The sequence below is a fragment of the Eleutherodactylus coqui genome, chromosome 3 (assembly GCF_035609145.1).
Source record: "Eleutherodactylus coqui strain aEleCoq1 chromosome 3, aEleCoq1.hap1, whole genome shotgun sequence".
Taxonomy (NCBI): domain Eukaryota; kingdom Metazoa; phylum Chordata; class Amphibia; order Anura; family Eleutherodactylidae; genus Eleutherodactylus; species Eleutherodactylus coqui.
The window spans coordinates 155132449-155146550 of record NC_089839.1 but is presented as its reverse complement, the minus strand read 5'-3'; positions in this window follow the sequence as shown (position 1 = coordinate 155146550).

Below are 14102 nucleotides of genomic sequence, written 5' to 3'. Positions count from 1 at the left end.
ACACTGGAACTATAATGTCCTAATAATTACTAGTATGTATATATAGACGATCCAATCTGCACTGAATGGATATTATAAGCATCTGTAAACCCAAGGGTGTAATTCTTAACCCAGACTGATATGAGCTGGAGCAGCTCTAGTTCGAGTGTGAATGACCGTGTACACAAAATCCTTTATATGTTCACACACTACCATTTAAAGGTATTAGAACACCTGAAATTTTCCAGTTATTTTTTACATTAACACAGTTCAAGTCCAGCAAATTACGTGAAATAATTCAAAAGTAACTTAAAAACATAAAAATACGTAATTATGACATTTTAATCTGAAACACAATGATGGTCTGAATTTATGATTTTAACCAAAGGGTTTTTTTCGGGGAAGATATCGAGAGCGGCTGCACTGCAGCACAGAAAGCAAATTTTGGTTTGAAATTGGATGCAAACTATTCCTGTCACATCTTTCTTCTAAGACCTGTGGTTCTACAGGTGTTCTGGAGTTCTCCTGCTTAGGTGTGAGGGATTGTGCTGACTGGGCGTGTGTGTGTCAGCCAGTCAGCCAGTCAGCCAATCGCTCCAGGTCAATACACATATAAACTGGCTCCCCCTCTCCATTTTGGCTGCTGTAAGGTGTCACTATGGCTGTGTTCTTCTTATCCTGTCTAGTTGTCCCTGTTGGTGATGGCATGTTTGTGTCCTATCTAGGGTGCGTGGGTTCCTAGGAGCAGCAAGGGCCCAGATCCAAAGACTGCTGGGCCGCCCTTTATTAGGGCAATGTCCCAGCTCAGGTAGGTCTGTGTCACTAACCCTAGTAGAAGATGGGGAGAGGTGCTAGTTTGTGGTAGTTCACCTGGTGTTCCCCACCGCTCTGGGTCACGTTCGTGTGGGCCCTGTGCTCACTTGCCCACACGAATGTAACAATTCCTACAAGTGTCTCAACTTTTGTAGATTACTTTCAAACCCTCTGATTCTATATAACCAGTGTTGGAACAGACTACATTACAACACCCTCTAGGGCAGGATTTGGACAGTTTTGCTCTTCAGGACAGATTATATTACTATTATATTAAAAAAAGGTAATTAACCAAAGAAGACTAATAGACAATTATGACCCTTAGAAGTGTAGGTCTGTCCTACAGAGAAAATACCAGGAAAGCCAAGGTGGTAGTCAGTAGAGTTTCCTATACCATCAAAAGGCACTTGGAAACTGGAGGAAACTCTGACAGGAAGATGTCTGTCAGACCAAAGGCCACTACAAAAACAGATGATAGATTTTTAAGTCAACAGTTTGCATGATCGTTGCCTCACAGTACAAAATCTTCAAGGACAGCTTATTGTAACAAAAAATGAACAAGTGTCCATTTCAACTGTGAGGAGAAGACTTCTATCTGCAGGTTTCACAGGTAGAGTATCAGTAGGAAAGCCACCGCTAAGATTGCAAAGTTAAACAAAAAAAGATTTGCCAGAGCCAAGTAGCACCTCCAGTAGACTACTGAAGAGTGCAAGAAGGTCTGTAGGAACCATTTCCAGGCACTTGGCTGAGGGACATTTGGTCTCATGGCGCCCAGTTTGTGTACTGCCTTTGAAACCCACCCACTGTCGCCTCCATTTGCAGTGGTGATGTGAATGACGAAACTGGACTGCTATGAAGTTGAACCGGATTGTCTTCAGCGACAAATCGAGGTTTAGTTTGGGCACTGTTGACAAGTGTGTTCATGTCTGGAGACGTATGGAGGAGGGCCTCAATTCTGCCTTTGCTATTCTGTAGCGGCACACTGACCCCACTGCTGGTTGCAAGATTTATCATCAATATAACACATATGGGCTGCCAACTTTGACAGCCTACGAGTTTGATATAATTTTTTGTCAATTAACAAAATGCTAACATTTCTATTTTTTATCAGCATTCTTACTTTGCAGCATTTTTTCCACACCTGTCTGTACATTGTATTGTGGCTGTGCCTCGTATTGCAACTTAGTCCCATTCACAATGGGACTGAGCTACTCTTAGGCCACATGACGTACTGGCCTGAGAAGAGCACCCCAGAGCGCTGTAACACCTTTAATCAGCTAATCAGTGAGAATCTCAAGCGCCAGACCCTGTCAATCAACTACCGTATAGATGACCTATATGTGGACAGCACGCTCAGTTGGTCGTGCCCACCTTCCCTCAAGCACTCGCATGTATTTACATGTGTTTCAGTGTGCTTTTCCATGGAACGCACACCGGACTGGGCGCACTTTGTTGTGCCCACCTTGTCGCAATCATTTGTACACTTCTTATGTGTGCCTGAGCGGGCATTTTAATTACAAATTTTTATGTTTATATTTGTGGCTTTTCCATTCACTTCTCTATGTCTTTACTTGAAAAAAGAGCCTAGAGCTGTAAACCATGTGCACCTACTGCCTAATTCAGTACACATGTAGATGTATATACATAAAATTAGTTGTTTTTTTATTTTGTTTCAGTTTCCTTTGTTTTATCAGTCATTATATTTCAATTAAATATTTGCCTACACTGCCAACATTGAGGTGGACCCATTGATCAAGCTTTTTCTTCTATGTCTCCTTGGATCTACATGGATGGGGGCTAAATTCATCACAGAGCCTTCCTTGAAGTAAGTCACTTTTACAGTTAGGTCACCCACACCAGGTGAGTTCTTTTTCCTCCTTGTTCTTTTATACATATATACACATCTTAGCTCTGAGGCGCTGTCCTTATCGCTTTGTTTGTGTTTATGTACAATACACTACAATACTTAAGTATTGCACTATGTCATACATTTTCAGGCATTCTAGTAAGCTCTGCCACAGACAAATATATGGCAGATGTCAGCAAAGTGTTAATAAAATGTTTACATGCATTTCACAAAGATTCATCATGCCACATACCTTTATGTGCTTTGCCATGGTGTTCAGGTACATATCCGTGTCACAGGCCTCTTCATACTCCTCAGTGTCAGCAGGGGAGTATTCACAGCGCTGGAAATGTGGGATGCCTTTGGTCAGTGACTTTTCATCTGGAACTAGTGGATCATCACTGACATAAGATGGCTTAGAGCGTGGAGCCATTTCTTCATTATGGAGCATCTCAGAAGCACTTGATAAGTATAATTCCTTTAGGTCATATGAAATATGTTCTGGTGAAGGAGAGTTCCCATAGCCTATTTGAAAGGTATTTCTTTGTAGCTCCTCAGGTTCCATTTTCAGGTGTCCTGATGGGGTAGAAGGTCTGTTTCTAGCTTCTCGTGGAAGGTCATTCTCATCCCAGATATTCGGAGACCTGAATTCTTTTATTGTATCCACATCTTGTGAGTTGTTCCTATCATTTTTTTGTGCAGATTCTGAAGTAACATTCTCCCTGATAGTTCTAGTTGGTCTCAACACAACCTTGGACAGTGGGCTTTCAGTGCCACTATACCATTCCACAAGTATTTGGTTTTGTGGCTCAGTCCTGAAACAAGAAAGAGGACCTGCGGGCTTATACATAGTTCTTCCTGCATTGTATTTTGGCTCTTGGTCACTGTGGGCCGGTTCTGGAGAACAACTTAATGGTGGCGGGTACGATTGTCGTAGAGTTCCGTCTTCATAAGGACATTCTCTGTTGTCTAATTCTGTCGCTCCTTTACACAGTGATTTGCCAGTATTAGAAAGCTGAGATTCAGGCCTGTCAGATACTGAAGCTTCTGTCCTAGGGGAGGTCTTAAAAGATGAACTTGTAAAGTCATTATGGATGATCTCAGGTGCACTAGATTTTTGTAACTCCTTCAGATTACCATGATGCATTTCCACTGAATGTGTATTTGCTTTTGTGGAAATACTGGAATCCGGCGAGGGGGTTTGTGTCCTGTGAAGTTCCCTTTTCATAGATTCTGGTGGCGTGTAAGATCTGATGTCAGATTCTAGTGGAAAACATGATGGATCTTCAACACTTTTTAGTTTAGTGTCTGATAATAAGGGCCGACCTGGTGATGTTATATTACTAGCTCCCTTGGGAGAAGCTATGCATGGTGCAGCACCATTTTTGGATGTTTCCTGATCTGTTTGTGTTCCAGCTGCTTTCAGTTCAATTTTAAGGGGTACATTTTCTATTTCAGAAAACCCCAAAAACTGTTGCTTTTGTGGTTCTGGTGTGTGGCAAGAAAGTGGGCCCGCAGGCTTGTATTGGGACCACCCTATGTTTTTTGTCTCTTGTATAGAGTTGGCTTGAATATACAGCTGCTCATGCTCCGAAAGGGAGCCATAGGATGGGCGATGCTGCATGTGGTGGAAGTGGTTAGATCTAGTAGAATATGACTCCGGATAATTAGTAGCTGATGGTTTACGCTGTTGCTCCATCTTTTGTGACCTCTCATGTTTTTGATATTGTGAGCTAGCCAAGTAGCTAATTGTCGGCTCTGAAGATGTTCTTGAGATACTTGTTTGATGATTCTGTGAAGAAACCATTTTAGAGAGATTTATTTCAGAACAAACTTCTAACAAAAAAGAAAATCCCAGCAGAAACCGCTTGCTTTTTTTCTGTGCTATTGGGAGGAAATTTATTTACATTTGCCTCTGTACTTATTGTCATTGTTTTTCTTTTCTAGCCTTCGTTTTGCATCCGTAATCCTGAAGTTTGTCCTGGCCTGATGGAGGGTCTCCCGAGAATCATAGGAATGTATGTTGGTCTGAGTTCAGGTCAGGAGACCCTCGATCAGGCCAGAATGCACTTCTGTATTACGGACACAAACAGAGGCTAAGAAATAGCAGTGTGTCTAGCCTAAAGGGAACATTTTCCTCTGCAGGCACAATTTGGCTCCCTTTAGGCCACTTTTACACGGTCGGGAAAAGATTTGTGTGTTGCAAGATGCACAAATCTCACACGAATATGAACCCGATTCTTTTGCATGGCGTCATATACAGGAGCGACGTCTTTTTCCCGCATTGCAGTGCGGGAAAAAAAAAATCACAGCTTGTTCTATATTTTCGCATTCCTCGGAACGCTTTGCCCATTGTTTTCAAAGAGGCAGGAAAACATATTGCACGGCATGCAATGCGAGGTTTCCCATTGGAAACAATGGGAAACACTTGCCATTCCTCCGACGCAGCTTTCGCAACCTCATTAAAATTATGGGAGATGTTTTTGACAGAAAAACACCTCACATCCACTGGGATATCACACATTCAAAAACGTGATATCGGCTAGAGTTTCTATGGCCCAATATCGCGCTCGGCCGTGTGTGGGAAGCCTTATTGGCTTTGCACACAGGTTCTTGCAGCAGCATTTGATGCCGTTTTTAAGCCGAAGCCTGAAGCAGATGTAGCAGGAAGAACAAGTACAAGTCCTTCATTTGTATTTCCCATGTCTTTTAAGTCTACCTCTGCCACAAAAATCTGTGTTTGGAACCATCTTTAGGGTGCTTTCAAATACCGGAATATTCCGCCGTGCAGAAAATCTGCACCAAATTCTGCATGTCTAACATCATTAAATCTGCCAGGAATTCTGCATCAAATCTGCATTTTTTTGCATAGGCAGCTTTCCACTTAACTGGGGGGGCTTTATGCCTTTCTGGATTGCTGAGTACAACATCCACTAGACCTCTCATACACCTATAGTTTGTTTTCTACCCTCCTTTCCTGTTCCGGAAGCTTCTTGCTTGTCCCTGTTGTATGCTGCCATAGTCATTGCTTTTGTTTGTAAGTATTGTTTGACAGATAGAGGGTGAATATTGGTATGATCTAGTATATATGGCAGTAATGGATGTGCCTTAATGAGTTGTACACATTAATATGCATGACTTAATTGTCCTTTCTTATATCTGTATTGCTTTGACCATATGCATGACAAACGCTAACCCTTTCCAGTCCAGTGTCAGACCTCGTCCAACACTGAGATTTCCCTGCATAGCTCCCATGTCGGATGAGGTCCGACACGTTTCTAACACTATGCAGAAGAGGGGTCTGTCATTGGGTTCTCTTCAGCAAAGATGATAGATAGCACCACTGCTCCTTTATTCCCTTTATCAGGCTGGGTCCTGGGGGTAGGACCTGCACTGATCACACATCAAGGGCCTATCCTAAGGATAATGTTAAACTCCAAAAAACACCAGTTACCGAAATTTCCCATCAAGGCAATGTAGAAAGTATAAAGAGGAGTTTGAAACAAAAAAAACCCACAAATTAATTTAGTTTTCATGGCTTTTTTTGTTACTGGATAGCTGTCACTATACATCTTGTAGCGGCCATGTAATGGGTGTTACTGGGCTAAAAACTGCATATCCCCTTGAGCAGTGTCCTCCGACCAGCCGCTCTCCAGCTCTTGTGGGACTACAAATACCAGAATGCAATTAGAACTGCAGATTGTCATGTATGCTGGGACTTGTAGTTTCTTGGCAGCTAGATAACCACAGGTTGCAGACCATTACTAGTATTTGTTATGCTGTAAGGGGAACTTGCATTACCCAGTGGAGGAAGTGCTAAACTTAGGAGGCGTCATACTCCCTGAGCGTGATCAGGAAATGCGTTCTAGTGCAGTCGCTAAGAGCCCGTCAGAAATGTAAAAGCTTTTTTACCTCTCTGCTCCGACGTTCAAAATAAGTAGAAGCTTGATGTTCATGTGAAGCCTCTCTAGGCGGTGGTGTCTGGAATGTAAATTGTACATATTCTTAATTCACAGGTTTCTGTTCACACATTCCAAGGTGGAAAATGTGTAACAAAAAGGAGTTTTTGACTATTTTGCAAAATATTACACATTTCCACCAAGTTGTCTTGCAAATGCAGCGGCAGACACAGGCTGTCTGTTAACTCGCTGTAGTCTGGGCTACCCACATGCAGACTTACATTAAAGGCATATTGAAATCAGACGCCTCTGTGCTGTGACGGTCACTGCACTGGCTGCCCGTTAAATACAGAATTCAATTTAAACTTACTACCTTCATCCACAAAGCTCTCCACAGCGCAGCGCCCCCCTATATTGCCTCCCTCATCTCAATCCATCACCCAGCCCAGGCTCTCCGCTCCGCTAACAAAACTAGACTGCACACCCCTGTAATTCGAACTGCTCACTCCCGCCTCCAAGACTTCTCCGGAGCAGCACCGGTCCTCTGGAACGCACTACCAAAGGATACCCGGGCAATCCAGGACTCGAAAAACTTCAGGCGTGCTCTAAAAACGCACCTCTTCAGGGAGGCATACCGCATTCCCTAAACATACTCCTCTGTACTCCGCCTGATAACATGCTCCCTGACCTACTGACTGCAATCCCTGCTAGCCATTATAAACCAGCCCTGCAGTCATACTGATCCTGCCATCACACGGCTTAATGTCTGACCATTGTCTGTATATAGCATCCCTTACTCTGCACCTCACCATACTGTGCATATCTCCAGCCATTTTACCTTCTGTATCACCCCATTATTTGTAGTATGTAAGCTCGTTGGAGCAGGACCCGCACCCCTATTGTTTCCATCAACTGATTACTATGTAACCGTGGTTCTGTAATGTTTGTACTTTTGTCTTTCTGTATTCCCCCTGTCTATGTAAGCGCTGCGGAATATGTTGGCGCTATACACATAAAGATTATTATTATTATTATTAAATGATATTATGTTAGGAAATTGTTAATTGCTTGACCCCTTCCCTCCCTATGACGTAAGGGTACGTCATGGGAGCGGGGTACTTTTCGCAAAATGACGTACCCTTATGTCATAGGGATAGCACGAGATCATAGCAGATCTCGCGCTATCCCACAGCGGGAACCGGCTGTCACTAGTAGCCGGCCTCCCGCTGCGACAGCGGGGCTGCATCGGAGATTGCGGGGGTGCATCGCAATCTAATAGATCGCGGCAGGGAAAGGCTGTGACTTCATCCGGCTCTCACAATGTTATCGCAGAGAGCCTAGCTGGTTGCTATGGCAACAGGACGCCAGATACTAGCGTCCTGTATTGCCATTGCCTAAGATAGCTGCAATAAGCGATAAGGCATGGCAGGAGAGAAGTTAGCCAGTGTGACCCACTGTGGAGATACAGGGCGATCCACTGCTTTGCCAGTAGGGGTCGCACTTCTGTGTAGTGTAGCGCACCTATCTGTGGTTGGTGTCTTAGGTATCATTCACATGTGTAGACTATATTTGTTTGCAGTCACTCTTCCCCAATCTGGGCTGGGTTGAGTGAGTGTCTTGCATTATTAGTCTGCATTGAACAAGTAGCTCCTCCAAACTATCGTATGGCCTACTGCATTCTACTAGGGTCTACGGCGATTGTTCCTGGGCTGCAGTCTATCAGGTGTTGCATTACTGGCTTCCTTTTCAGTGTAGTTTGTAGGGTTAGAAGTAGGTGACAGGGTCTCTTTAAATTCAAAGTGAATAGTCTACTGTATGCAATGGATTGTTCCCTGCAGGCAGGCATTCCAGGGAGAAAGAAGACAAACTAATGTCCTTCAATGTGCAGAAAAATGTATTCCGCATGATTATTTCTAGGTCTCTGATACTTTGCATCGACCACAGCCTTATTCTTCTCAGACAACGTCCATTATCACACGCTCCAAGCAATTATCACAGCATGGTTTAGTTGGAGTATGGTTATAAATGACTTGAGAACACATTTTGTTGCATGGGTTTTGTAGATTTTAGTAGCAATATGTCTCAGGTGTCAACTCATATTGTTAGCAGGAGAACCTTCTACACACATACACGCCTGCATTGGCTCACCGATTTTAGAAAGTTCTCACGATTCTTCCAGGCTAATTCAGTGTTTTTGTCCAACTTGTCTTCTCTCTGCATCCAATGGAGAAAGCCAAGAAATCTATTCAGAACCGTGTAGTTATCAAAGTACAGATAAAAGCTACATTATATGAAGGCGTATAATCTCCATGTCTTGTGGTGTTTTCTAAATTGTCTTTATTATGTTTTAAAAGATAATCTTTGATAAAAAAAAAGGGACTTTATATGCAGCAGAAAAAAAATCCACAGCAAAATCATTGTGGAATTTGCACCAAATCTGCAAAATCCAAATAGTGCTCCACATTCTGCTGCAGATTTCACCCCAACCATTGAAAGGAGTAAAAGTCAGCAACATACATTGACATGCTGCAAATTTAAAGGGGTTGTCCCGCGGCAGCAAGTGGGTCTATACACTTCTGTATGGCCATATTAATGCACTTTGTAATGTACATTGTGCATTAATTATGAGCCATACAGAAGTTATAAGAAGTTTTTCACTTACCTGCTCCGTTGCTAGCGTCCTCGTTTCCATGGAGCCCGTCTAATTTTCGGCGTCTAATGGCCAAATTAGACGCGCTTGCGCAGTCCGGGTCTTCTTCTTTTCTCAATGGGGCCGCTCGTGCAGGATGCCGGGTCCGTGTAGCTCCGCCCCGTCACGTGCCGATTCCAGCCAATCAGGAGGCTGGAATCGGCAATGGACCGCACAGAAGCCCTGCGGTCCACCGAGGTAGAAGATCCCGGCGGCCATCTTCAGCAGGTAAGTAAGAAGTCACCGGAGCGCGGGGATTCAGGTAAGCGCTGTGCGGTGTTCTTTTTTAACCCCTGCATTGGGGTTGTCTCGCGCCGAACGGGGGGGGGTGAAAAAAAAAAACCCGTTTCGGCGCGGGACAACCCCTTTAAAGGGGTTATCTAGGATATATATAATTTTTTTTTCTATAAAATCCAGCTCCCCTTGCCATAAAACAACAGAGTCATATACTCACCTCTCCCTGCTCCCCGATTGTGTCCTGCACCTCTGCTCTAGGTCTCTCCTGTGATGTCACATTTACAGGCTGCAGTCCAACCTGTTTATGGAACATCACAAGCTACTACAACCAATGACAGAGCTCAGTGATCGAGCACTGAGCTCTGCCATTGGCTGCAGCAGCCTGTGATGTCCCATAAACAGGTTGGACTGCAGCCTGTAAACAAATAATGGGAGCGAGGACCGAGCGGCAGCGCAGGACACAGCAGGGAGAGGTAAGTATATGACTTTGTTGTTTTATGGTAGGGGAGCTGGGTTTTATGGAAAAAAAAACTCAGACCATCCCTTTAAAATTGAATTTATTTCACAGCGTGTGGTTGAGAATTTTTCCTAAACCCTCATCCACTTTGCGGCTACCATAACACATTGTGGAGTTTCTGCACACTTCATGTGAACATATTCTTACAGTGTTCTCCCTGAGAACCTTCCACACATATAGACTACTATATTGGCTCACCGATTTTAGAAAGTTCTCACGATTCTTCCAGGCTAGTTCAGTGTTTTTGTTCAACTTTTCTTCTTTCTGCACCAAAAATATATATATGTACTGAAGAAGGCCAATAAATCTGTTCATAACTGTAGCTATCATGTATATAGTTTCTACAAAAAACAACGGTAGACCTGTGCTTTAAGTGATACACTGAATGGCACACTTATGGCATAGTACACCTTTGAATGCCATTTTTTAATTTACATATAGAAGTAATCTCTATAAAATATTGAAGAACTTCGGAAATGCACTACATTAATTATCAAGATGTTGAGTTCTATAAAGCCTTCCTTACTAGTTCAGTCGTACTACAATTTCATTGAGTTCGGTGGGAATTTGTGCCATAGTACATATGGCACAGATTTTTGCATGCACTGACTTGAAATCTGCACCATGGAAAGTGGCATCTTCGAATAAAAAAACCTTGCCAGGAATCCGTAGATTTCTGAGGCAGATATTCACAGAAATCCCTTTCAGATTTTTCACCATTTAAACAGGTCTTGGGGCTTAATATGGCAGCTTGCAGGTACAGTCTGTACAGCACCTGAGTATATGACATATTTGGGTAGATTGCCATCATAAAATGGGTCATCTGCTCAGGACTCTATAAGCCAAAGTGGCTTTTCCTCTGAATAACCAAGGTATCATATCTACAAGATTACTTGGTTTCTCTTCGGCCTCATGTCCACGGGCAGATCGGATTCCGCATGCGGATTTCCGCAGTAGGAGATCTGCGGAAACCATTTGTTGGAGATCGCGGATGTAATGGTTTTTCCACGTGGATGCACTGCGGATCATCCTTGCGGAACAAAATCTGCAACCCCACCTCCCAGCCTTTTCCCCATGTCCCTAATTGATTTTAACCTTCAAATCCACAGTGTATTCGCAATTGTATTTCCGGCTGCACTGCGGATCGTCCGCACCCATTGACTTCTATTGAGCCCATCCGCACTGAAATGGAGCATGCTGCGATTTGTTTTCCACATGGTCTGCAAATCAAATCCGCATGCTTAAATTCAGTTGCAGATGCCAATGCTTCCCTATCGGCACTTTGAATTGCGGATCTTCCGCATAGGTGACCCATGCGGATTCTGCAAATCAAAACCACCCGTGGACATGAGACCTTACTGAGAACAATCACATTTTTATCTCTACAAGGCACGGCTACTTTAATGGATACTGTGTAATGCAGCATTTTCCTGTGGTGTTGGAGGACCGGATGCTTTCCATGGCTAATCAGTGCCATACCCCTCTTTTCTTGGACCGCACACAAACCTTATCTTGTGCTCCCACAGGTCTCAGGATTTTATTCCTATCAATCCATTCAGGCTCCTCAATTGCTGCTCGTCCCTAATAGAGACAGGAAATTGTTAGTAGATGTCATTTCAATAATGCAAGATACTTGTAGCTTAACGCTGTTTTATTCTGATTACATTTACAATTTATACTGTATGTGACTTCTTAGGCCATTAAAAACTATTGCTCTATTAAGTTACCACAACAAAACTCATTGTAAAATAATTTAAAGGGTCACAAATTGTTGCACAGAAAGTTGTTTTAGGGTGCTTTTACGGATGCTAATTTTGACCAATCATCTTGTGTAATAACGGAACTTGACAGGGTACTGAGTGAGAAATAACTGATTGGTCACACCGCCCATTGTTTTCAGTGGGGCTAGCAAAGCAGCACAATGTGTGCCAGGCGCATGCGAGTACATGGGGGCTTGAAATATAAGCCCTCTCCCAAAAATAAGCCATAGCTGCAGAAAAAAAACAAATCCATCACCTAAGAAGCGCTGTCAGCACCGCTGCATCTTCTCTCAGGTCCCCGACACTTGTCTTCAGGCATCTCTTCCTGGTCAGATATTTAAAAATCCCCGCCTCCAGGAAGCGCTGCCTCTGATTAGCTCTTGGGCGCCATGGCTCAGCCAATCAGTTGAATGGCTGTGATTGGTTCATCTAGCGCTGGCTCTGATTGCCTGAGCCGCAAATCCCTGACTAGGAAGAGTTGCCTCAAGACAAGTGCCGGGAACCTGTATTCGTTTTTTTTAGAGGGTTTTCTGCAGCTAGGGCTTATTTTAGGGATTTTACAGTAGTATTTCCTGCTGTAAAGTTGCATCGCATCACACGAAAACCGCATTTTCATGCGATGCACACATAGGAAGGGTCCATGGAGAAACATGGGCAAACAAAACAGTGCAAGTTGCGGTAATATTTAGCAACCCACAATTTTTTCTTGCAATGTCACAGGCTACAAAGCATCACTAATGTGAAGGAACCCATTGGAAAGCATGGGCTTCACATACATGCGATTTGTGGCACTGTTACATCACAAGAAAATCGTGCAATTTTGTCGCTCATGTGAAAGCGGCCTAGGGGTACTCAATCATGTTAAACTCTAGGGAATTGACAGTCATTGTTATAAGGCTTGTCTAAAGAGTCTGACATTGACGTGCAGGAATGCTGCCTTCCAATAGGTGGCGCTGCAGAAGTATTGTTCCATCTTCCCTATTTGAACAGTAATTGGTATCAATGTTGCAAAAAATATATATATATTTATTTCTCTGTAACTTCATCCACCTACTGCATCTGTATTGAAATAGTGTATCTTTCTTTGCATCAATATTTGTTTGTGTTTTATGCACAATGCCTGGAAGTCATATCACAGCAACTGCCATGTGGCATCTATGTGGTGGTCACCTTGCAAGAGGGAGCAGTGAATTTGTTTCTCTAAAAAATGATCTAGGCAAAGACAATCCTGCCTCTGTCTCTCCCTGTGATACAGGTCACTGCTATTCATTTACACGGAATTAACTAAGAAAATGTACTATAAATAAAATTGCATGTACTTGATTGTAATATTGTTCCTTTTTCTTCTCCAGTAGGTTCTGTATGGAGGAAAAATGACTGACATGCAGTAGCTTGTGACTAAACCTACAAGCTAGAGGTATAACTTGAAGCTCCTGGGGCCCAATTGAAAATCTGTAACATCGCCCCCAACTATAATGCTTTATTCATAGTACTGGGCTCCCTATATGGAGAAGAGAGGCCTTATGGGCTTCCTAAGGCTGAGGGGCCCGGTTGCAACTGCATCCTCTGCATCCCCTATAGTTACACCCCTGCTTAAACCATGAGGGGACACCCTTCTACTTATTTTACTTGCTATGGTGTGAAAGTTGAACCTACAGTCATGGATGACCTCCTGCTAAAGGTGGCTCCTCTGCCACAAACCTCTCTGATGTCTAATCTAAAGTTTGTTGCACTAGGATCTGATTACCTTTATCATTAGCAATCATTTCCTATTTGTCTGTCTTTGAAGTTGTGGGAAGGGAATCAACCTTTAGCCTGATCACAGCAGCAGGAAACCAGCATGATGATTTTCTAGTGTATCTCAGGAAGATGAATGCAGCGCCCATGTGATTATTGCAATGCACACGGCTCAATGTCATCAGACTCTAAAATTGTGAAAGCAACCCGATACAGATGTGAAGACAGATTCTTAGACGTGGAGAATGATTGTGAAGGTTGGACTTGCCCACAGGAGGATGACGGTGAACCCGGCAATGGTATGATCCCCCGCAGACAACCTCATGTGAACCAACAGAGAATTGGATCATTTTCTATTGGTGTTTATCACATTTTAGTAACCTGTTGGTTAGTGCATTGTGTGATCGAGGCCTAAGGGTATGTTCACATGCACCAGTTTTGCTGTGTCTTATTCGTGATTTAGCACAGACCCCAAATGTAACATCGTATTACAAAATAACCTTCTCAAAATGGTGAATTTAATGTACAAGCATGCTTTTGTTACCCAGCTATTCTCCATTGCTTTAAACAGGAAAAAATGCAGCTGTATAAAGGAAAAACTTCAAAAGAAGAAACTCTCCATTTT